The sequence below is a fragment of the Phoca vitulina genome, unplaced genomic scaffold (assembly GCF_004348235.1).
Source record: "Phoca vitulina isolate PV1807 unplaced genomic scaffold, GSC_HSeal_1.0 scaffold5, whole genome shotgun sequence".
NCBI classification, from domain to species: domain Eukaryota; kingdom Metazoa; phylum Chordata; class Mammalia; order Carnivora; family Phocidae; genus Phoca; species Phoca vitulina.
In genome coordinates this window covers 18,047,545-18,074,381 of record NW_022589708.1, presented here as the reverse complement: position 1 = coordinate 18,074,381, position 26,837 = coordinate 18,047,545, and the positions used below count along the sequence as shown (strand labels likewise).

At 34.7% G+C, this 26,837-nt stretch overlaps 1 protein-coding gene across 7 annotated transcripts in view; it reads left to right on the top strand.

Moving 5' to 3' along the window:
- The window catches only part of GPC5 (glypican 5), a 1,360,202-nt gene that overhangs the window by 402,048 nt on the left and 931,317 nt on the right, over window positions 1-26,837 (top strand). The gene's annotated exons all lie outside the window — the stretch shown is intronic.

The following is a 26,837-nucleotide window of genomic DNA, read 5'->3' as shown; positions in this document are numbered from 1 at the left end:
GGGGGGAGGGAGAAGCAGGCTTCCCGCTGAGCAGGGAGCCCAATGTGGGGCTCGATCCCAGGACCCTGGGATCATGACCTGAGCCAAAGGCAGACGCCTAACGACTGAGCCACCCAGGCGCCCCAGGAATTTAGGTTTCTTTTTTATTTTTTTATTTTTTAAGATTTTGTTTATTTGACAGAGAGAGACACAGCGAGAGAGGGAGCACAAGCAGGGAGAGTGGGAGAGGAAGAAGCAGGCTTCCCGCCGAGCAGGGAGCCCGATGTGGGGCTGGATCCCAGGACTCTGGGATCATGACCTGAGCTGAAGGCAGATGCCTAACGACTGAGCCATCCAGGTGCCCCAAGAATTTAGATTTCTTTATTCCCTCTTCCAGTGTACCAAACTGGACACATACATTGTTGTTGCTGGAACTTCTATCTTACAACAGAGGTTTTTCATCAGTATTTGAAAGTTACAGCACTAATATTTTGTTTGGATATCATATTTAAAGGTGAACCATATGATATGAATATTATTAATATCATTACACCACAAAACCATCACTGCATCTCTAACTTCTGTGCTCCTAGTTGAATCTGCCTTAACACAACAGAACAACCAGGGAAAAATTTTACCCCTCATGCGACAGTCTTCAGTGTCTGGAGCCATTTTTGGTTGTCATAACAAAAAAGATTTTAGCCCAAAATGTCAATAGTGTCAAGGTTGATAAGCCCACTGTAGGGAATTTAATGTTGCCCTCTGTAACATGTAAATGGAATGAATGATAGGTTTCCTATACTAGTTAAAAACAAGCCTGATCTTCCTATCATACTGGATTTAAAACTTTAGGGATGTCCCTAGATTATAGTATTTCATATTTTGGCGGAAAGTTCCAAATGTTTCATCTTTATTTTATAGACTTTGATCCTCTTCCCTTTTGTTCTAAGGTTTTTGGTTTGGGTTTTTCTTTTGTTGTTGTTATTTGTTGGTTTTTTATGTATGCTAACTTTACCAAAATACCAATGTTTTCGCTTTCTGACTTTTCAAGTTCTATTTGTCAGCTGTATCTCTAGATACATAGAAAAATCTGACTGTTGTACTTTAGATGGTGTTCCATCATAGACCTACACTAGAAAAAAGTTGTGTTGTCTATTTTTTTGTATCTTGGCTGTTCTTATTAATGGTTTACAATTTCATGTAATGATTAATAATTCTATTTTGTACATTGAAGAGGTATTTTTTTTGGGACCAGGGATTACTGGCTAGATACCTACCTACCCTTTTGGAACCTAGTCCTGTGGAGGATATACATAAATATGCTTACAAATAAAATATAATATGATAATGAATGTGGCAGGTGTTATAAATGCACATAATACATATAATCCAGGCTTTAGCGATCAGGGCAATGATACTTGAGCTGAGACCTGATGAATGAAGTCAGGGGGGAAAGTGTTGTTTTCGCAGAAAGAACGATGTGTTTAAACACTTAAGACGTGGGGCAGACTCAATGCCCCACAGGATTTAAAGTACCTCTATGACATAATGTAAAGCTTGGAAGAACTTCATTTCATATATATACATTCATTATCAAACACTTACTGAATGCCTGCCTTGAGACTGGCACTTCTAGGCATCAGAAGACTAGCACTGAACAAAACAACTGAAACCTATGGCCTCATGTAGCTTCCATTCTAGTGCCTTGGGTTAGTCGTATTGTTTATTTATATAGGTTGCTTTTCATTACCACGTTTCCCCCTGGTGTATGGTCAAAGAGGTGAATGCAAAATAAATGTATCAGTAAACTGAGCAATGCACTGAGTGGCAAGTTAATGGAATATATTTATAAAATCCTAAAAATAATGTTAAGTAGAGAAACATTAGAAGTTTATCCAAGAAATTTTGCTATCCAGTTCCCAATTCCTGAAACTATCCTTTGGGGTTTCTTTTTCTCTGGTGATACAAGGCTTGTTGTGGATGAGACTTTTCCCCTTGGAGAGGTTTTCTTCCTTTTTCTGTTATAAAGTATCATAGTTGATTGGGCAGATCAGTCTATCAACAGCACTTAAAGAAGGATTGCTTTCTGGAGCAGCAAAGAAATTAAGGCACTTCTTAGAAAAGTGACTCCCTGCCCTCACCCTAAGACCCGTTAGGCCTACGCTGGCCCTGCCTCATGGGGAGATTTATAGCAGCTTCCATTGGGTTAGATACAGCTAAAAAATTGACAAAGGATTAGTTAGTAGTGTTCTGAAAAATTGCATTCATAGGAAATTTAAGGAATTTCTAGAAATACAGTCAAGCAATTGTCTGCATTATTTTTTATAACACCTCTAAATGATGAATGCTTTCCAACAACAACATTCATGAAGCCAACTTTGAAATATTTAACTTAAAAAGATCTTATAATTCTTTGTAACCATATTTCTTTCAGATGTCTTGATTTCAGCTTAGTCATGTTAGAATAAAAAAATAAAGTCATTAAAGAAACTAATACTAGAGATAGCGGTTTCGAGGTCATAACATTTTATTGTATACAATCAGAAAATGTGGTGTGGTTGGCAAACCCTACATTGGGTTTTGAAATTACTCTCCTACCAGTACGTTCCAATCAATGAGAACCTTTCAGCCATGAACTTTTATTGATTTGTATTCCTCAGAGTAACATAAATAGCTTTCCTTAAGTCTTCCAATTTCACTATCGTTATTTTATTTCTGAAATCTCTGCTGTTAGAAGGTTTATTTATGCAGTTGCTCTTTTGCTTTCCACCTCCTTCATGATTTGACCTAAGAGTGGGTACCAGTGTTCTCTATCAAACGTGTAGTGTGTGTGGGGAGGGAATGTTACAGTATGATGAATTAAATTATTCTATCAACAGTTAAGTTAGACTATGAATAGTTTAATCAGAACAATACAGCTAGATTTTGAAAAACAAAGTTACTGAAAATTTCAAGCAAAAAAAGGCAAAAAGAGCAAGTACTCTCACCTCAATTTATACTAAGAATTAAATTTACTCTCATAAAGACCTGGAATGTTTCAACTGCTTCTTTTCACTTTTAAAAATATATGTGGGCGCCTGGGTGGCTCAGTTGGTTAAGCGACTGCCTTCGGCTCAGGTCATGATCCTGGAGTCCCGGGATCGAGTCCCGCATCGGGCTCCCTGCTCGGCAGGGAGTCTGCTTCTCCCTCTGACCCTCCTCCCTCTCATGCTCTCTGTCTCTCATTCTCTCTCTCAAATAAATAAATAAAATCTTTAAAAAAAATATATATATATATGTGAAATCCAAGCACCTGGGTGGCTCAGTTGGTTAAGCAAAGCATGACCTTTAGCTCAGGTTATGATCCCAGGCTCCTGGGATCAAGTCCTGCATCCGGCTCCCTGCTCATGGGGGAGCCTGCTTCTCTCTCTGCCTCTCTGCCTCTGCTTGTTCTCTCTCTCTCTCTCTCTCACACACACACAAATAAATAAAAATACTTTAAAAAAAGAATTTAAAAAATATATGTGAAATCTAACCCTTATAGCTATACTATTGATAGGTGTACTTTTAAAATTTGTGGAACAAATTTAGTTTCTAAACCATATAATGGTCAAAGTAGGAATTCAGTACTTGCCAAGGTACACTTGATTCTTCTCTACTCTCTAAGATGTTAACTCTTTTACATTGCCTAGAAATGGGAGTAGATGTATTAAATACTAGAGTCACACTGCACATTGAAAGAATAAATTGGAATATTTATGTTGCTATTCTTAAAAATCCATTTTATTTTATTATCTTCTTTTTAAACTTGAAAGTCTAAATTTCAGAAAATATGACAGTAAAAGTTGATAAGGAAGACCGATAATAGATGCGCAATGGACTTTATCTTCTGTAAGGTGAATTTTAACATGCTTTTCTAACTGGTTTCTAGTAACCATGGAAGAAAGCCAGAAAAAAAAAAAAAGATGCAGCGTCAAACTTCATTAACTTTTCAGTTATTAGCATTATAGTCTTGTATCTAAGCCATGAAATCTTGCTTAATCTTCCTTAAAAATATCTGTAAAATGTGTACTTTTCCACTAACCATTACAACCACGGCAATCTGTATTCAAACATGCATATAAAATCAGTCACTCTTTCCTGATATAATAGAGTTAAGGAAAATTAGTCCTAATGGAATAGGGACTGCTTACTTTGTACTAATCACAGTACTTTCTACTGTGAAATAATAGCAACATTCTAAATTAGATATATGAATAAGAATCAAAATTGGCAATAATTTCTAATAATTTAAAATTAACATGTAGAATCAAATCTTTCATTAGTGCAACCAGAGCACTTATTACTAGGACATAAAGGAAAGCATGATTGTTCTTCCTTATGTAAATCTCACATTTAGTGGTATTCTGAAATACCTTAACTGAAGGTATAAATTCTGTTGCTTTTAAATCTCTGATACATGTGTGAGCTACTCTTCAGATGTGCTTTCCTTGATGATCATTTTAGCTACTGAGTTTTCAATAGTAGTTTTTTATCTGTATTTGAACATTTTTCTTAAATAGTCTTGCTAAGTTTTAACAGTTTTATGAATCCTTTCAAAAGAACAGCTTTTCATTTTTTATTTTCTAGTATTTGTTTTCAATTTCATTCATTTCTTCCATTATGTCTATTACTTTAGTTTTCCCACTTTTTAAATTTAATTTGCTTATAATTCTTTTATTCTTTAGTTGATTTTTAAACCTATGCATGTTTTTCCAGTTAAGCACTTAAAGTGATCAAACTATTCTTTCAATCCAAATTTAACTCCACCCCACAAATGATATTTTCATCATTTTGCATTATTTTTAAAATTTTCTTTTATGTCTTTTACAAACTATGGACACTTACTAAAAAGTGTTTTTGTCTAATTTACAAGTATTTTGGGGGGTAGTTTTAGGTATCTTTTATGGCATCGATTTCAAATTAAATTCTACTCTGGTCAAAGAATATACTATGTAAGATCTAAAACCTGAGATTTATTGAAACTTAGTGTTTGGCCCAGCATATGGCCTATCATTGTTAACTCTTTAAAAATTGTAGTAAAATGCACATAACATGAAACTATCTCAACCATTTTTAAGTGTGTAGTAGAGTGGTATTTAGTACACTCATGTTGTTGTGCAACCAATCACCACCATCCATCTCCAGACTCTTCATCTCACAAAACTGAAACTTTGTAACCACTAAACAATAACTTTCCATCACCCCTTGACTCAGTTTCTTTTTCACTTTTCCTTTTTCCTCCCATGCCCCAAACTTTGGCAACCACCATTCTACTCTCTGTTACTACTGAGTTCAGTTTGGTTTTGTGTGTGTGTGTGTGTGTGTGATGTAAGTGAGATCATGCAATATTTGTCTTTCTGTGTCTGGCTTATTTCACTTCACAGTGTTTTCCTGGTTCATTTATGTTGTCATAGATGTCAGGATTTCCTCATTTTTAAAAATAGAATAATATTCCATTGTGTGTGTATACCACATTTCTTTAACCATTTATCCATTGACAGACAGGTTGTTTTCATATTGGCTAGTGTGAATAATGCTGCAGTGAACATGGGTGTGCTGATATCTGTTCAAGATCCTGATTTCAGTTCCTTTGGTTATGTACTCAGAAATGGGATTATTGGATCACATTGTAGTTCTGTTTTAAATTTTTTTGAGGAAACTCCATTCTTTTTTTTATAATGGCTATAACAATTATGAAGTGTCCCTCATTTTATCTAGCAATGCACCCTTTTTTCCAGTATATATTGTCTTCTTTTATAGCCATACAAGCTTCTAATGCTCTCCATCAGCATGGGGGCATAGTCTTTTTCAGTCTATATGTTTACTTTCAACATATATGTGTCTTTATATTAAAAATGTATTTTTGGTAGACGACATTTAGTTGGGTCTTACATTTTTATTCAGTATGACAATCTGCATTTTAATTGGATTATTAGTTCATTTGTATTTAATAAATTTACATATGTATTTGTATATTTGGTCATTCTGTCTTCATATGTGTATCTATCTATATATTTCTATATCTATATCTGTTTGGGTTAAATGAAACATATTGCTAGCCTTTTCTTCTACTTGTCCAATCTGATTTTTTTATTCATTTTTATTTCTTTTCTATACTTATTTCTGTTTTATTAAATTTTTAGTATTCATTTTTAATTTATGTATTACCTAGGTAGTTGCATATCTTTGTATTATTTATTATTAAAATATTTTTAGTGAGGGCGCCTGGGTGGCTCAGATGGTTAATTGTCTGCCTCCGGCTCAGGTCATGATCTCAGGGTCCTGGGATCGAGTCCCACATTGGGCTCCCTGCTCCTTGGGAGCCTGTTTCTCCCTCTGCCTCTCTCTCTCTCTCTCTGTGTCTCTCATGAATAAATAAATAAAATCTTTAAAAAAATAAAATAAAATAAAATATCTTTAGTTATTACAACAATCTTCACTTTATCCTTAACTAATTTAAATTCTGCTTAGTGGTAGTTTTTTTTGCTGTTTCACATATAAGGTAGAAAACTGATAAGAGTACATTTCCTTCTGTGGTATTTTTTGTGATATAATTTTACTATACACATCATAAACCCCAAAATAAAATGTTACTTGTATTATAAACAGTCGGTTGCCTTTCAAAGAAAGTAAGAGGTAAAAAGCCTAGTCTGACATTTGCCATCATACTTATCATTTCTCTGCTCTTCATTTCTTCTAAATTTGAATTTTTGTTTGGTTTCATTTCCGTTCAGCTTGAAAAACTTTCATTAGCATTTCTTATATTGCAGGATTGCTGGTGACAAATTAACCTATTTTTTTTTCTGAAAATGTCTAAAATTTTAGCTTTCTCTTTGAAATATATTTTTAACTCTGTATAGAAATCTGAGTTTACATTTTTTCCTATCATCTCATTTCATTGTATTTTGGCCTCTTTTTTTTTAATTAGAAAAAAGCCCTCATTGATATTGTGTCTTCCTTGTATAAAATTTCTTTATTTCTCAAGTTTCTTTTAAGGTTTTCTCTGTATGCTTGGCTTTTACCAGATTGAGGATGATGTTTATAGGTTTTTTTTTCTCTCTGTGCTTTTTCTTCTTAAACTTTGCTGAGATTCTTGGATCCTGAACCACTGGATATTAAGCTGCCAACTTGATGATCCGTCATCCCCAAATACTTTAGTAGAGAGATTCTCAACCCAGGAGCAATTTTGTCCTCTAGAGAACATTTAATAATATATGGAAACATTCTTGGTTATTTTCCTGGAGTTGGAGGTGGGGGGAAAAAGAAGGAGGGTGCTACTGGCATTCAGTTAGTAGAAGCCAGGCAGGTTTCTGAGTATCCTACAATCACAGGAAACCCCCACAACAAAGAATTACATGGCCCAAAATGTCAATGATAGTGCCAAGGTTGAAGAACCCTGTTTTAGTTTATATATCCTACAACTATAAACATATATAATATGTTTTATATATTTTTTCTTATTTATATATAAGACAAAAATACTATATTTAATATTTATATTATAAAATAGCATATACATTTATCATATTATATATTTACATACTGTCATATAATATACACATGTATATATACACAATACATGCATAAAACTACCATCCAAAACAGGAAATTAACATTAATATGCTCCTGCTGTTTAATCCTCAGACCTCCATTGAAGTTTCAACAGTAGTCCCAATAATAGCAAAAAGACCAAGTTCAGGATCCTGCATTGCCTTTAATTGTCAAGTGTTTCTGTGTCCTTGTGTCAGGAAGAGATCTTCAAACTTTCCTTAACTTGGTCAGTGTTTGGCCAGTGCTTTCTCTTCCATTTTTCTCTTTTCCTCTCTTTTCCTTCCTTCCTTCCTTTTCTTTTTTTCCTTTTGGAGAATACCTCAATTTAGTTTTTCTGATCTTTCGTTGTGATTAGATTCAGGTGATACATTTTTTTTTTAAGATTTTATTTATTTATTTATTTATTTATTTATTTATTTATTTAGAGCACGTGGCAGGGCAGGGAGGGGCAGAGGGAGAGGGAGAAAGAATCTCAGACAGACTCCCCACTGAGTGCAGAGCCTGAGGGGCTGGATCTCAGAAACTTAAGGTCATGTCAGGTGATACATTTTGACAAGAATATTACAGAACTGATGCTGCATTTTTCCACTGCATTCTATCGGGTGGCCCATGATTTCAATTTATCTCATTAGTGATGATGCTTATTTTGACAGGCTGATCCAAGTGGTATCTGCCAGTTTTTCACCCCAATTAGTCTCCATCGCCAGACTCTGTTCTTTTATCCTCTTTTATCTATCTGTTCTCTTAAAAGACAACAGAATTTCATCTGTTTCCTTACCTATTTTTATCTATTATTTCAAGCAGATAGTTTTATTCCTTACTGTACTTACAGTTATTCTACCTAGTGCAAAACCCAAACATATGTATTGTTTGCGACTGAATCTGTTCTTCGGATACAAAGTTGTCTTCTTTTATGGTTTTTCTCTGTGCTGATACTACCCTCTCCCTAGTTGTTGAGGCTGAGGCTTCCCACTGGGACTGACTGAAGCCCTTGCATCTCCTCTTATTATATAGCCTATTATATTGGTTAACTAGAGACATAACAAGAGGTTAACAAGTTCATCTGGTTAGGATATGAGAAAGATTCAGAGCAAGGAGACAAACAGCGAGGGATCAAATTGGAAACACTTTTCTGGCACAGACTCAGCCTGGCTCCATCTCTCCTTCTTTTAATGAGTGAATGGAAAAATTCCATCTTTGGATAGAGTTAGTTTCTACTACATAAAAAAAGGAAATGCCTATAGGTCGCAATCATAGAAGAGAAGACCTCATGCTTTATAAAGATAACTACAGGAAGCAGAAATTAAGTGCAGAGAGCATTGACTTTGTGTTATTTATTTATTTATTTTTTTAGGAAAAATAAGAAACGCAGATGGGATGAAAAGACAACAGTATAAAATGTTTAGAATAAAGCATAGTGAGCAAGGAACATTAAGAAGACAAATGAATGGCAGAATTTTCAGATATGCAAAGTCTTGGATACTAAGCCGCTTTTGTTACTATTCCTGAAAGATTTATGTAAAATCATTTTTTTTAGGCAATTAAACACATGAATCAAAAACTAAACTTTTGGGAAATAGAAATATAAATGTTCTGTCAACAAAGCACAGGGATAATTCTAAATCAAGACTTAATTCTAATTATTTCTCTAATCATACACTATAAATGTAAATCAGAATGTGATTGTCGTAAGAGAAGATATATGATCTAAAAATAATAATTTAACTCCAAAATCCAACAGTTGACAGAAGGAAACTTGAGTGAAATTTAATTTTTAAAAATTCTTCTTCTTACATAGAGGGTATAAAATATATTTGCTTATCCATTGTGCAAACAGGGAAATATACATTTAAGTATATCTAAAGCTTTAAAGTATTTAAGTGAGGACATGTACATTCTAGATTATAATGAGAAATGACATAGAATTTATTCAGCAAAATATGGCAAAGACATAAAAACAAAAATATTAAAAATAAGATGACAAAATTAAAGCTAAATATATCATTTTGGAGCATAATTTTAATGGATAATTAATCTCAATTGAATAAAAAAATTAAAACCAAATATATACTGTTAATATGAGAAAACATAAAATAAAGGGATTTAGAGAATTTTAAGGAAAGACAATTAAAAAAAAAGATGCACTAGGTAAATCAAAGCAAAATGAAGGCAGTGTTCAGAATATTAAAATTAAATAGTTTAATGCAATCTTAAAAGCATTAAGAAACAATGGGTCACTCTTTATTGATGAAGTGAGCAACTGGCAATAAAATCATACCAGCACTCAAGCACTTTTATGTGCAAAATAATATGTCCTTTAATGTCATATACCATTTAGAAAAAGACCTGTTAATAGTGTATAGGGGCACAATATTTTAATAGTAATAAGAGCTATAAATGTACTGCTCAGTTTTTCCTATGCCAAGAAGACAAATATATAAATGGATTCAGAGAAGCTATGATATAATAATAATTAGTGTTGTTTAAACAGTGAACTTAATATCCTCCAAATATATATTGTAACAAGGAGTGCCCCCCTGATATATATAAAATATGCTTGCATATTAAACATCTGCACAAATGTTAGAAAATATAGAAGGCTTGTATCTAGTCACACCCAAATATAAAATAAAATAAAATAAATTTATAAAAAATGAACAATTTAACTTCCTAAGGAAAAAAAGAGATGAGAACAAAGATTTTGATATATGAATATCAACCCCTGTGTTATTTATAATACCAGAAATAAATAATCAAAATGATTGATTAAAAACAGTCAGATTTTACTGCTATTACTATTTGTCATCCAAAAGTTATTGCGTATTATTCATGTAAACACTGATGTAGCTCTCTAAAGATTATGTCTGAACACAAACTTATATCAAGGATTAGACTAATTGTATTCTTACTGAGTTTGATTCCAATTCTTATAAAGTTGGTGGTTGTTAGAATGAATGAAAGAGAAAGGAATTTTAATTTTAATTTTAATAAGAGAAGTAAAGTTTGTATGTGTGTGTAGTTATGCCTATATGCCAAAGCTTTGAAAGTTAAGGGAAGTGTTGGGTTTAATTAATTTTATTTGAGACCTTAACACTTGAATTTACGATGTTACCTTTCTTTGTGGGGCACCTGGGTGGCTCAGTTGGTTAGATGTCTGCCTTCGGTTCGGGTCATGATCCCGGATCCTGGGATTGAGCCCTGCATCAGGCTTCCTGTTCAGTGGGGAGTCTGCTTCTCCCTCTCCCTCGGCTGCTCCCCGTGCTTGTGCTCTCCCTCTCTCTCTCTCTGTTAAATAAAGAAATAAAATATTAAAAAAAAAAAGATGTTACCTTTCTTTGTAAGATTTGGAGAATTTCATAAGTTAGTCATTGATATTTCATATATAAAGAAAGCTGACTTATAGGCTCAAGCAAATCATACTTTTTACTCAGGCTAATAAGTCTGAAGCTTTTTTCTGTCTTTACTTTTACAAAAAAAATATTCATTATTGTGTTTACACTATGGAGTTTTTTTGTGTCCTTATACATGTAATAGAAATTTCTGAGGTATTTAATGCAAATGGCTCATGTTATGTCCTGTATAGAACTGGGCTTGTGTAGCAACTCTTGCCATACTGTTTATAAATAATAGTAATATAGGTTATCTTAAGTAAATGTAAGAACTATATGCTATCACCAAAAATGAGTAAAAATTTGTTTAAATTTTACTTTCCTTTTAAAGATTATTTATTTTCGAGAGAGAGAGAGCACACATGAGTGTGTGCAACTGTGGCGGGGGGGAGGGGCAGAGAGAGAAGCTCAAGCAGACTCCCTGCTGAGCCCGGAGCCTGATGCCAGGCTTGAGCCCACAACCCCGAGACAATGACCCTAGCCAAAACCAAGAGTCAGACACTCAACTGACTGAGCCACACAGGTGCCCCTAAATTTTACTTTTAAGAAATATTAAGTGACATTAAAATGTTAAAAGATAGTGCATTTAAATTAAGCACTTGCAAAACTTTGATTAAAAAATAAAACATTACATATCTAGAGCTTTCAAGTTAAACAATTGGAAACATATTCTGGAAAGGATGTTTAGAACCACTAATTTGAACATTTGATTCTGGGATTCTGAAATTGAAGCTGTCAACACAAATTATAACAAGCAAATCTGTACAGTTTGTTTTTGTCTTAATTTTCAAGTAAAATGTCAATGGATTGTTTGGGTATTACTTTGTTTGACAAACATGGAAAGTATCCAAACAAATTTTTTAAAGTTTCTTTTTCTGTTCATCTTTGTTTTCTATTTTCTCTTAAATGAGCATGCAGCCCTTGTACAAATAGATACTAGGAATTTAAACAAACAAATGAAGACTTTCTTTGACTAGGATCAATTCACACAGACGTTGCTTTAGCTAATGTCCCAACAATTTGGTACAAAAATCTGTAACAAGAGAGAAATGGAGAGAAGATTAAAAAAAGGAAAAGGAAAAGAAAAGTAAAAGAAAGAAGAAATCACCTTTAAGAAGGTGCTCTTAGAAAGACTCCTCTTGTCCTCTTAGAAGTTGTAACCTCCACTAAAATCACATTTTCTTTAAAACTTCTGAATCTTCTAAAATTTCAAATATTTAAGGTCCCGTGGCAAAAAACATCGGATAACATCTGCTACTTATTCAAGTATTTTTTGCTTTCCTCTTTGTTTTTCTTCTTATTTCTCCTCATTTTGATGCCCGCTGGCTGGGTCCAGGGACCCAGAGGGGGTTCCACCAGTCAAGAGGGTCCCTGGCCAGATATAGGATGGAAATCAAATGCAGGCCAGCAGGAGGTGAAAGCAGAATTTATTGAAGGTACAGAGAGAGTGCTGGTGCAGAGTGTCCAGGAGACTCAGAAAAAAAAGAGGGAATCTCCTCTTTTTTCAGGGTCTGGGAGTTTTTATTGAGGATCATGGTCTGGAGTATGTGTCCTTTCAGGCATCCAGGAACTGATTAGAACAAAGATGAGGGCCCAGGTGTTATTCCTTGGAGCCAGGAGACCTTGGCATTGAGATGGCTAGCACTGGTGGTCTAGAATACACATATAATCATTTCTTCTGGTCATTCTTACCTGGTCCTTCCTTAGATGTTATCTATTCTAAAGAAATCATTAACTCCTTATCCTTTATAAGGAAGACATACACTGTTTGCATTCTGAAGCATGTGGAAAGTGGGGTTGCAGGTTCTAGCAAGAATAGAAGCAGGAAAGGAAACAAAAAGCATATTTTTATGGAGTCCTTCAGTTTCCCTATCTCAATTTCTTGCCCTCCCCTCCCGCCCTCCCTCCCACCCCTTTTCTCTCCCTCCTTTTCTTTCTCTATTTCCTGAGACTTTCTTTCTATCTCATTCCCATACCACCATACCACATAATTTTAACTGACCTCAGATTTATGCCAGTACTCTTAAATTCACATGCAAGAATCATTTAAACAATTAAGATATTTAGGTATCACAAATAATAACTTGATTGAAGGATAAAATGAATGCTCTTTTCAAAAAGGACAAGGAACTAAACGTAAATTTAAATAAATTTCTGTCCATTTTGACAGTATACATCTTTCAAATCAAAACATAATTTCTAAATTCACCTATTTTTGGCGAGTTGCCTTCTACATTTCCCCTGACTAATAATGAATTCTATATCTGACTTTAAATGTGCTTTAAAAATTTATTTTTTAGCTATATTTTTAGGACCTGTCAGCTTCCACTCTTGAGGTAAATGTGTCATCATTGAAACCCTCCTGCTGGGGTAGCTGTTTTCTGATTCTCTTTCAGATCTGCCATTGCCCCAGGGGAAATTGGGGGTTCTCACCTTGCAATACCTGTTTGTTTGGCTTGTTATGGAAAAGACAAAAGAAGTGGCTGTCCAGAGTAGGTTACCAATTGTAAAAATGATGTCAGTTCAGCATTTCCCTCAGTATCACAATACTAAATAAATCAATAACGGAAAGAGCAAAGTTTAAAAAAGAAAGATTAAACATAATATTTTAATTCTAATAAAGATTTAAGGACACATGAATCCTCAAATGTTATCTCATGTGTCATTTTCATCATTATTATTCATATCCCCAAAAGGCAATCATTTCAGTTTTATTGTGATGTCAGGGAGCAAGAATTCCTGTCCCCTCTTAGGTCCTTCTAGCTGGATTAAGGATCAAGTTGTTATGAGACAGATTAACAGGAAAAAAATCAAATTTAATAGTTTCATATATTCGACGAATCCACAGACATGTAAATTCCAGAGACAGTCAGGCAAAATGAGGTGTATGTGCCTTTCTGAACTAAGGAGGAGGTAGGGATCCTCAAAGGGAAGGAATGCAACCTTCAGGAAGAATGAAAAAGAGTAAATATCTGGTAAACAAGCGCTGCTCAGAAACTATGGGACAAAGAAAGGACTTTGATCAAAGGGTCCTTGCTAGGTTCCTCCTTATCTACCATACCTAGTCCATATCATAATGTAGTTATCTATGGGGATGGCTCTCTGCCTAAGCAGATCTCTTCCTAAATTCTATTTAGGCAGTTGAGGAGGAGATAAAGAGCTTTTCCTGAATCTGCTGGGTTTTGATTCCTTTTTTATTCAAAATAGTCTTCTTGCCAAAGGGACCCATCTTTGAGCAGCCTGACATTGGCCCCTAGAGTGATTTAACCAAATTTCAAATCTACTTAAAAGTTAGTTCTCAGAATTAAACTAGAATGCTTTACTACTGATTCAACAATGTAAATTCGTATAAATTGTGGATTATTTAGAAGTTCAAGTTATTTAAAATAAGGGGAATTAATTCAAAACTTAGTTCAAAAATTCAGATACTTTTGATCAAATATACTGAACTTTATTATAAAGAAAAAATTACATAGCATTTCAGAGAAAATGGGTTTCCATTAGAAATGCTGCTTAATAAATATTACTCAGGTTTCTGCAGTATTTGGAGTAAACTTTTAAGTTTCAACTGCGTAAATAGCAAATTCTCTAAATGTCATTGTTGATGAATCATCTGCTCTTAAAGGAGCTAACTGGCTAAAGCAGTATGGGAAATATTTATAGTTCCATAGACACAGGAAAATAGTGTATTTAAACGATTGTATTGAAATCAGGGTGATATTATTCACTGCAAATTTTTGAGGTCATGTGGAAGAGTAGTCTGCAAAGGCAGCTAAGAAAGAGCAGTTACTGAGAAAGAAGGACAAATGAAAGTAAGCTGTGTCCCAGAGGCAAAAGAATGAGGAAAGAAGGACTGGTTAACCATGACAAAAAGAGTAAGTTGAGATAATCAAAAAGGTGAAGGCAGAAAGTAACCATAGCACTTAACAACAAGGAGATCACTGGAGACTGAAAAGTAACAATTTTGGAGGGCTTATGTGGTAGACATTTTATAAAGGAAACAGAATAATATGAGGTTAAAAATTGGAGATAAGAAATATGGCTGAAAAGGAACCCAAAAATGAGGTAGAGGTTGCAGGAGGATGTGGGGTATCTATGTTTGTTTACTTTTTTTGTTTTGTTTTATGTGGAAAAAAAATAACGTTGGTTTCTATGGTCTATGGTGACCAAAAGATGAAGAGCACAAAATAGAGAGGGCTGTAACATAAGGAACAAGTTCTTTGACAATACTAAAGAGATTGAGGCTGGAGAAGGGAAGGGACATTTTCTTTGTTAAAAGGAGGAAAGAAAAAGAAGATCAATTTGGCTACAGGTAGATACGTGAAATTGTCCAGGGATGGTGGTTTTCCTCATCATATGATATAGTCTTCATATGGAGATTATAGTTTGCTTTATATGGAGATTATAAAAAGCCAGCACACCAGAAGAAAGATACATGTGTCATACTACCCCAATAGCTTGTGGAAATCACTTTTTAATAAATTAGGTTTTTTAATTTCTTAATTTATTATTCAATATTTGCCTTTGTCATTGCTGCTATTTTAATAAAAATGTGCACACTTGCTCCTACAGTACAATCGAGATTATTTATTTATTTTTTTAGAGAGGAAAATAAAGGGGTGGGGGAGGGGCAAAGGGAGAGGGAGAGAGAGACTCTTAATTGGGCTCCAGGCCATTGCAGAGCCAGACATGGACATGGGGCTCAGTCTCACAACCCTGAGATCATAACCTGAGTCTAAATCAAGAGTCTGACACTTAATTAACTGAGCCACCCAGACACCCCTATCATTGAGATTTTAATTTTGGTACTGCTAATACTTTTTTTATCTAAACAGTGAAGCCAAAGTGTTGATTTGATTTTCAAAATGCTAGTATAACGTGACTTGCTAAGAGTGTTTTTTTCCTCTCATTTTCTCGGATGCCCCCACTGATAAAGACTGTGAACTAAGAATTATATAGTATAAAACACTACAACCAATACTCATAGTTACTAAGGTAAATTGAAAATCTGTTTTCTCTTTTTCATATTATTACTATTCCTACCTCCCTGGAGTTGAAGAACTCCCTTATGCACACTGTTCAGTATTAAATGCCTCAAGAACAGAGAATGGCTCATTAGAAAAGGGGTAGATAACACTACTTAAGTGAATGACAGTAATTCTTGTCCTGATCCTTAATCTATCCCTCCTGGAGGTTTTCTTTAAGAATGAAGCATGATGAAGAAGTATTTAAAATATTAGAATGTAAGGAGAGAAACTCAGCCACCCTAAGCTCTTATGAAATTATCAAAGTATTTCACTTTAAGGGCTAGCCTTTATCTTTATGATTATAATTCTGACTAAGTACATCTATTGCTCAAAAACATAACACGTGATATTTACTGTGCAGTTAATTTTACCCATACTAACAGGGTGCTTGCCATGGATGAAGAATCCTTAGAGAAACAATGAGTAAGTTTTCTCGTATCTTGGAGTCTTCACAATAGAGGCACACATTATGAAAAACTGTGTAATGAAGATGCAATTAATGTGCTTGCATTAAGAGTTTAGAAATTTATTATCCATAATATTTATGGTAAGCTAATAGCTATCAGCATATTTGAATAAATTTTCTTTTGGTGTTTTGCCTAACCAGTTATGTGTTAGAAGAATACCATCTTGATGATTTATTGAAATTGATCAGTGTACCAAATATTTGGAAGTAAATACAAATTTAAGTTAGAATATATAGCAATAAAGCATGATACTATCTTTTAAACTTAGAACATATGATGAATGTATAGCTTCTAACTTATTTTTTGACTCAGAGTCACAAATTACAAGGTTGGACTCCAAAGGTCTGAAGTCTGTAATAGCTTTAATGTATTCATTACATTGGTATTTGTGTGATCTCATGTCTTCAATTTCATTTTTTTTTCTTCAGTCACTTTCATTTAGATTTTATATGTCTAAATGATTTGTTATTGGAAATATCTCTACTCTTCTTTATATAGCGATGGGATGAGGCAGACCTAAATGCATTACCATGACTCTGCGGTTGGTACAGAACCAAAAACTACTTTTTCCCTTGTCAATAATAGGAAGCCTACTTATCATGTTTGTTGGAAAGGATAAAAGGGTAAAGGAGGATATTTTAAAGTGCTGGTATCATAGATAAGAAAATAAATAGGTCAGAGAAGGCAAGATAATGGTAGAAAGATGAAGTGAGAATTTGTGGTTGTGACCATCTACCTGGAAAATGTAAACACTTGTAAAATACTAAAGGAGAGAAATTGCCAAGGTATGGATGGAGTCATTGTATCTCATTGGGAATCATTTCTTCTTTCTGTAGAAATGGAAGAGTTAAACTAGATGATGGTTAAGGTGCCTCCCTTCTAGTTCTGAATTTCTATTATTATTATTCCTCAGTTGTGGTTCCAAAGCATAGCTGGGTAGGAGTGAAATGGCGAAGTGGATGTGAGATACCTCATGATAGATTAGATAACAAGTACAGGGAGGAAAAAAAAGGCCAAGGGGATCATCTCATTGAAGTAAAAGTACCAGTAAGAATTTCCACAATCAGGGTTATCAAGAATGTTCAAAAAATCAAATATAATTTTTGAGAGCCTTGGCAACATTTGGGAAGATATTCACACTAAACAAGAAATGAGAAGTAAACATTTTTTTCTTTTCTTTTTTAAATGAGCATGAAAAATGTGTTTATGTTTTCTTTATTTTGTTTACTTATTAGAAATATGGGCATAGAACCTGAAAAATTCTCTTCAGAATATCATGACCAAGGGAATGAGAATGTGTTTGTGTGTGTATATCTATCAGTAGGTAGGTATGCATATATATAATATTGTATATATACGCATTACCTTATTAACATTGACTTATTTCTCACATTAACCATATAGCATATGTATTGTAGCTTCCTTAGTGTCCATCCAGATTAAAAGTTATAGAAAAGGAATATAGCTATTGATCACCTGTTCCATAGCCTATATTTATTATTATTATGATTTATTGATATGGTTAGCATATATTCAATATAGAAAAAGTCAAAAATAAACCTGGTAAATAGTATTTGATGAGTACTTCAGTAGTATTTAATAAAAAATGCCCATGGAATTAAGAAGTGTGATGCCTCCAGCTAAAGGTTCTTACTTTCTGATTCCAAAATATGTTACAATTCTATAGTAATCAAAACCATATGGTAGTGGCATAAAAACAGATATATAGCACAATGAATGTAATAGAGAGCTCAGAAATAAACCCATACATGTATGATCAACTGATCTTTGACAAGAGTACAAAATGGAGAAAGGATAGTTTCTCCAGTAAATGATGCTGGGAAACTGGATATGCACATGCAAAAGAAGAAATTGGACCCATACCTTATGCCACACACAAAAATCAACTCAAAATGGATGAAAGATTTAAATGTAGGCCTGAAACATAAAATTCCTAGAAAAAAAATATATGGAAAGGCTCCTTGATGTTGGTCTTGGCAATGATTTTTTTTGGCTATGACACCCAAAATGCAGGCAACAAAAGTAAAAATCAACAAGTGGAACTGCTTCAAACTAAAAAATTTCTGCATGGTAAAGGAAACTGTCAACAAGAAGAAAAGGCAATGGCTATTATTTAAAAAAAGAAAAAAAAGAGTTGAGGATGTAGAAGAACAAGAATGCTGATACACTATTGGTGGGAAAGTGAATTAGTTCAGCCATTATGGAAAACAGCATGGAGTTTCCTCAAAAAATTAAAAATAGAACTACCATATGGTCCAGCAATCCCACCTGTGGGTATTTATCCAAAGAAATTGAATTCAGGATCTCAAAGAGTTATCTCTACCCTCATGTTCATTGCAACATTATTCACATTAGCCAAAATATGGGAACAACCTGAATGTCCATCAGTAGAGGAATGTATAAATAAAATATGTTATATACACACAATGGAATATTATTCAGTCTTTAAAAAGAAGAAAATCCTGCCATTTGCAACAACATGGATGAACCTGGAGGACATTATGTTAAGTGAAATAGCCAATCACACAAAATCAAATATTGTATGATATCATTTCTATGTGGAATCTAAAATGGTTAAACTCATAGATGCAAAGAGTAGGATGGTGATTTCCAGGGGCTCAGGAGAGGGGGAAAATGAGGCAGTGATGTTCAAAAGGTGCAAAGTTTTAGTTATGCAAAATAAATAAGTTATGGAGATCGACTATACAAGATAGTGCGTGTAGCTAACAATACTGTATTGTATACTTAACAGTTTCTAAGAAGGTAGGTCGTATGTTAATTTTTCTTACTACATACACAGTAATAACACCAATAAAGGGAATAGGAGGAAACTTTGTGAGGTCACAGATATGTCTATGACCTTGATGGTGGTGATGGTTTCACGGGTGTCTATTTATCCTTGAACTTGTCAAGTTGTATACGTTAAATATGAACTTTGTTTACATGTCATTAATACTTTGATAAAGTGGTTGGAAAAAATAAAAAATGGTTTGAACCTCGCCCACCTCCCCCAACTGAAAAAGGCCGATGGAAGGAAGATTTTAGAAATTCATTTTTGCTGTAGGTTTTGTGTGTGTGTGTGTGTGTGTGTGTGAGAAAACATGCCCAGCTTGATATTATTATTAATTCCAGAGTATTCACTCATTTGTCAACTGGGACACGAAAGAAAATGAATGATCATTGTACTTATAAAACCAGCAAATAATTAAACTAAAATGACAAATGATTTTCATTTCATTAATTCACAATCACTCTTATTTTATAGTTTATACCGAAAGGGGAACAAATAGATGTGGTATTTTTCTTTTATACTGATAAGTTACTGATTGATTTACGATGTATTTCTTCTTGAAAATGTCCTTTAATTAGCATAGACATGAAAATTTTGAATCATTTGAAAAAGTGTAAAAATTTCTCCCCAACTAGTCTCTCCTCTTTAGTAGTTTGGTGTGTTTCCTTCCAGGGTTTCCAGCAAGCATTTTGTATAGTGATTAAGAGCATGAACTCTAGCTAGACAGTCTCACCTTGAATTCAAACTCACCAAACTGGGAGAAGTTATTGGCTATCTGTCTACCTACCTCAGTTTCTTCATCTATAAAATGTGTATACCAGTGTTGTCCATATTCCAATGTGCTGATGGGAATTAAATGGTTTTAAATATATAAACTACTTGAAGGCCTGCCTGCCTGGACCATGGTAGGGTAATACATGTTCTGTTCTCCAGGAGATTCCCAATATGGCTATTTTATTATTACTCCCTCTTTTACTCTCAGTAATGGCCTGGTATGGAGAATAAATTTATGGTCACCATATGCTTGAAAATGTGTTATTATTAATTTTCTAAACATATCCATAATTTTCATATGGCAGAGATAATATTATATAAACAGTTTTAACATTGCTTTTGTCCCCTAACATAGTAGAGCCAGCCTTTCCCTATATATAATTCCCTAGAATGAATGTGCCATAATTCACTTATGTATACTTTTGTTGTTTTTAATTTTGCCCACCAAAATAATATTATAATCAATTTCTTTGCCCTCATTATTTTGACTACTCTTCTTTTATTTTGCCTGCCATAGTAAAATTTAAATTATTGAGTTAAAAGAAAGGAATATTTGTTAGGATTTTGATAATGGTATATATCTTCAGCCATGGAGAATTTCAAAGTATAGCTTAGGCAGGAAAAAAGGCAACCAAGCTATCTTTGCCCAGACTTTTGCTGAAACTGCATTTCAGAGTTGACATTATGAGAAACTTAGGTTGATTCTTTCATTTGACCTTTATTTGCTGACTGTTCTTCTTATCTTGTGTTGGTAATAATATTCAACTTTCTCATCTGCTTGGTATTCCTACACCATATCATAGCTGTCATTTTGTGCTAATTTTCCATAAATTATCTAGCAAAAACAAACCACTCAATAACAAAGAATGAATTGAGTGTATGCTCTTTGACTTATGATTTCTGGAGCCGGAGATCTCCTGTGGCTAAAGGAAAATATTCAACATGTCAGTGTTATGTCAAACATCAGTTCTGAAATTATCAGGTAATCTCAAATCTCCAAGGGTGTTGCTGTGGGTTCCAAGAGATTTGCAGTGTTGTTTTAAAGGAAATAGGAAATGTCAGACTTGTGTCTCCAAGGTTTGGTCTCTTGAGGAATAGATTGTATGTCCTTTATTGGATGCCCTTTACCTGCATAAAGTGGAAATATTCAGTCTCTTTTTGGAATCGTTGCTCTCTATTTGATTCTAATTAGCCTTGGCAATATCATATCTTCCCTTGGTTTGCATTTTCCAAGAATAGTAACCTTTGCTTTTGTAGATGCTTTAGCACACAGTAACGTTCTTTATAATGTTAATACCTCACAGTGCTGCTACACGGGGACGTTAAAGAGGGTACCTTATTTTTAAAAAGAGCTGAGATTTTGGAAAAATAAGATGCAGTGGATTTGGAATTGCAGGGGTTGCTACTGCTTAATTTAGTATGATATTTTTCAGTAATTTCATATTTCATTTAATCATGTGTATTTTTTTCCCCATCAGATAGGGTTTCTATTTGTTTTCCATTCTTAGATTTTGAAAGATTACATTCACTATTTCTAAAACAGTCCCTTCTTTAATTCATCTTCTGAATTTACTCTTGCTCTCCTTGAATCGTGTTTAGTTTGCATGATTTCTTTAACTTCTTATTTTGAAATCATTATAGACTCACAAGAATTTACAAACAAAATGTAGAGAGCCCCATATATCCATTACTCAGCTTCCCCCAATGATGATATTTTCTATAACTGCCGTGCATCATCAAAACCAGGCAGTTGGGGCACCTGGGTGGCTCAGTTGTTGGGCGTCTGCCTTCAGCTCAGGTCATGATCCTGGGGTCCTGGGATCGAACCCTGCATCGGGCTCCAGCCCTGCATTGGGCTCCCTGCTTGGCGGGAGGCCTGCTTCTCCCTCTCCCCACTCCCCCTGCTTGTGTTCCCTCTCTCGCTGTGTCTCTCTCTGTCAAATAATTAAATAAAAAATCTTTAAAACAAAAAAACAAACAAAAAACCCAGGCAGTTGATATTGGCATGATACAATTAACTAAACTAGTGAATTACTTGGGGCTTTGGATTCTTTTAAAGCAATTTATTTATTTATTTATTTATTTTTTAAAGATTATTTATTTATTTATTTGACAGAGAGACAGCGAGAGCAGGAACACAAGCAGGAGGAGTGGGAGAGGGAGAAGCAGACTCCCCGCTGAGCAGGGAGCCCGATGCGGGGCTCGATCCCAGGACCCCGAGATCATGACCTGAGCCGAAGGCAGACGCCCAACGACTGAGCCACCCAGGCGCCCCTCTTTTAAAGCAATTTATATAATCATATGAGCTCTCTGTAGATAGTGTGCTTGTAGGGAGTAACAAATTTTATTTCAAAAGTATATTATTCTCAATAGTTCCTCTTTTTTACTTCAGTTATGTATATCTCCTTTATGGCTATGATTGGAGAAAAATGAAGTATAGAAAAATGAATACTTCAGTGTTCCTCCTTTAGATTAAAACTATAGTAACTAATATTTGTTAAGTGCATTGTTACTGGCAATATACAAGGATAATTTCACTTAGGTCAACTGAAAAAAAAAAAAAGCCATACTCAGAGTAGGTTAGTAAATGCTTTTTTCCTTGTCTTACTGAGGATGATAGCACAAGAGACAGTATTTCAGATTGCTCTGAAAGAACTCTTGTAGAGCTTGTTAGTTTATAGATTATATGCAAAAAGGGGAAGGGGTAAGCAGTTCTCTGAGGTGTAATTGTATGTCACCAGGTATAATATGTTTGGTTGTAAGAATTAAGGTTTAATGATTTCCACATAAACACATGAAAGACCCTTAGGTCATCTTCATCCATTATGTTTCCATTGTTATCTGATTGTTCAGAAATATTGCCTGCGTGCCCCTGCTTAAGTGGGTTTCTAGTTCTTCTTGTTTCTGGTTTCTCCTTGAAGACACTTGAGAAGGTCACAGAAGGCTGACATCAGTCACCTATTTTAATGCACACTTGGTACTCACAGCCACCCTGAAAATTAGAACACAGCACTGATGCTTAAAACATAAGGTAATTGAGGCTCATGAAGTTAATTGATCTGGGAAACAAAGACAAGAAAAATTATTAAATTCCCTTACTACGTGCAGCCCAGTCATTGGCAAGTCCTTGAAACAGGCTGAGTGACATTCCTGTAGGAGCTCAGCAGCCTGGATGTTGACACTTGGCTAAGGGCAAAAGGCCATCTTAGCCTGACCCCCTGGGATTCTGTAAGTCTACTTTAACATATAAAAATTCCCTTGATAACACATAAAAATTCCAAGATACATGTTGGCAGTCATTCTCCGAGGATATGACCCACCAATATACATCTGAAGAAAAACTCATGACTGAGTTTTCTAAACAGTAATAAATGACCTTTTCCTAACAATAGCTAGCCCCTTCAGGATCCTAAAAACCTTGTTTCCAAAATAGCTGGGAGCCTTACACGCTATCCCTAACCCCCTCCAAACTTGAAAGTACATAATGGACCACTCTTCATGGACCCCAGTGCAGCTAATTCTGTCCACGGGTCCTGTCCCTGTGCTTTAATAAAACCACCGTTTTTCACCAAAGATGTCTCAAGAATTCTTTCTTGGCTATCATCTTCGAACCCTGACATCTTTCCTACATCATTAATGAGTGACCAAATCCACATTGTGAGTGTTGGGAGGAAAAATGTTTCTCTACACTTTAAGGTTCTTTTGTCTGGTCTGAGAATTAAATTGACATGAGACAGATTAATAGAAGAAGATCAAACAGAAGTTTAATAATATGTATACCTTCTTTATACATGGGAGACCCAGAAAAACAGAATAACTCCCCAAAATGGCAGAAGCCATCACTTTAAATACCATCTTCAGCTAAACATAAGAGTCAGGTGGGAGGTTACTGGGAAAAGCACAGTTAAAGGTTGTTACCCAGATTTAGTCCATGCCTTCGTCATTGCTAAGAGTTTTATAGGTTGTGACATCTGCCTCTTCTTGATACAAAGGAGATGCACGTACAAATGGAGATTTCCCTTATGCATGCAAATGTCTCTTTCAAAAGGGTAACATCTACTTGTTTTTCAATTTTTCTCTTGTGTTTGCAGTTTCTTAAGAATAACCAGTTTAAGGGCACCTGGGTGGCTCAGTTTGTTAATCAGCTGCCTTCGGCTCAGGTCATGATCCTGGCATCCCAGGATTGAGTCCTTCATCGGACTCCCTGCTCAGTGGGGAGTCTGCCTCTCCCTCTGGCCCTACCCCTCCTGTGCACTCTCTCTCTCTCTCACACACTCTCTCTCTCAAATAAATAAATAAAATCTTTAAAAAAAAAAGAATAAACAGTTTAAGATTACCAATATGCCAAAGAGACTTATTTTAGGATGGCAAAATTTGCTCCCCTATATGAAAGAGAGACCAAAATGGGACTTAGATTCAATCTTTATGATGAAGACTAAAATTTGTCTATATAATCATATTGTCTCATATAAAGGTAGAGGTTTATCTTTGGGGTTGAGTTGCACAAACTTCCTTTGTATTTTTCATGTAGCATATGTGATCACATAGAACTTACCATGATTAGATGATTAGTTATTAAAACTATTACTGATCATTTATTCTCTCCTTTCTAATATACAGATTTACTTGTTTCTTCATCTTATGGCTTTGGTTAGAACTAAATAATAATAAAATTGCCTGTTTAAGATAGTTATTTTAATCATGGTAAGGAAATATCATTTATTTATTTATTTGTTTATTTATTATTGTTTTTAAAGATTTTGTTTATTTGAGAGAGAGACAGAGTGAGAGAGAGAGAGAGAGAGAATATGAGCAGGGTGAGGGGCAGAGGAAGAAGCAGACTCCCCGCAGAGCAGGGAGCCCAACATGGGGCCCGATCCCAGGACTCCAGGTTCATGACCTGAGCCGAAGGTGGACTCTTAACCAGCTGAGCCACCCAGGCACCCCAGGAAATACCCTTTAATATTTAATTAAATGTTGTTAGTCATGTGCATTATACTTATTAAGTAAATGCACAACATAAAGTAAATAAAGAGGCTTATTGTTATGTTACGTTGCATGAATATGCATTTCTTAGTATTAAACCACCTTTGTATGCCTTAATTTGAATCTCAGATTATTAGGGTGGATGATTTCTTAGTAAGTATATAATTCACTTTGTGATTTTTTTTTTTTAAGATTATTTTAACTATGTTCATGGGAGATACTTTTTAAATATTTCATTCTTTTTATTTTAACTTTTTCGGGAGTTGGTATCAGAGTTATATTTGCTTTGTAAAATTACTGGAAAAGAAACCACTTATTTTTCTATGCTTTTATATATATTTTATAGCTTAGACTCAGACTTTTAAAAAAGATACTCACTGGGCGCCTGGGTGGCTCAGTTGGTTAAGCGACTGCCTTCGGCTCAGGTCATGATCCTGGAGTCCCTGGATCGAGTCCCGCATCGGGCTCCCTGCTCAGCGGGGGGTCTGCTTCTCCCTCTCCTCCCCCCTCTCATGCTCTCTCTCTCATTCTCTCTCTCTCAAATAAATAAATAAAATCTTTAAAAAAAATAAAAATAAATAAATAAATAAATAAAAAAGATACTCACTAATACACCTGTCTGGTTATTGAGCCTTTAATAGAGATTTTATTTTGAATAGTATTTTGAGTTTCTTGCAAAAACATTCATATATTTACCAGGTTTACCATTTTTAAGTTAATATAGGATTCATATACCCAGTACCTGATCATCTAAATGAAACAAGTAACTGTGTTTAAAACAATTTCTACATTTCCTATATTTGATTTTCACTCAAATTTTTAATTTTTAAAAATTTTTATTATAATTTTGTATATTTTTGTACATTTTGTCACATTTTTGTATATTATGGGTTAGTTGGTAAAGAATGAACTCATATCTTTATCAGTTCTCCTTTATTTGTTTATAATTCATTGCCTTTTATTTAACATTTAATTTAGTATTCCTTATAATTGACTTATATATATTTTGTTTTACTATTTTAAATTTTTGAGTTAAATACTTAATATTTATAGCTATGCATTTTTTTAAAGATTTTATTTATTTATTTGACAGGGAGAGAGACAGGGAGAGAGGGAACACAAGCAGGGGGAGTGGAAGAGGGAGAAGCAGGCTTCCCGCTGAGCAAGGAGCCCGATGCGGGGCTTGATCCCAGGACCCTGGGATCATGACCTGAGCCAAAGGCAGACGCTTAACAACTGAGCCACCCAGGCACCCCAAATATAGCTATGCATTTTGAATGAAATATGGGATTATCTCCCTAGTAATTGGCTGGGTTTCTTTCTTTTAACAAAGGACTAATCTCAACATACCTATTTTTATTTTTATTTTTATTTTTTTGTGATTATCTCATTTTATTTATTTATTTATTTATTATTATGTTATGTTAATCACCATACATTACATCATTAGATTTTGATGTAGTGTTCCATGATTCATTGTTTGCCCATAACACCCAGTGCTCCAGAATGTGCCCTCTTTAATACCCATCACCAGGCTAACCCATCCCCCCCCCAGAACCCTCAGTTTGTTTCTCAGAGTCCATAGTCTCTCATGGTTCGTCTTCCCCTCCGTTCCCCCCACTTCATTCTTCCTCTCCTGCTATCTTCTTCTTTTTTTTAAACATATAATGTATTATTTGTTTCAGAGGTACAGGTCTGTGATTCAACAGTCTTACGCAATTCACAGTGCTCACCATAGCACATACCCTCCCCAATGTCTATCACCCAGCCACCCCATCCCTCCCACCCCCACCACTCCAGCAACCCTCAGTTTGTTTCCTGAGATTAAGAA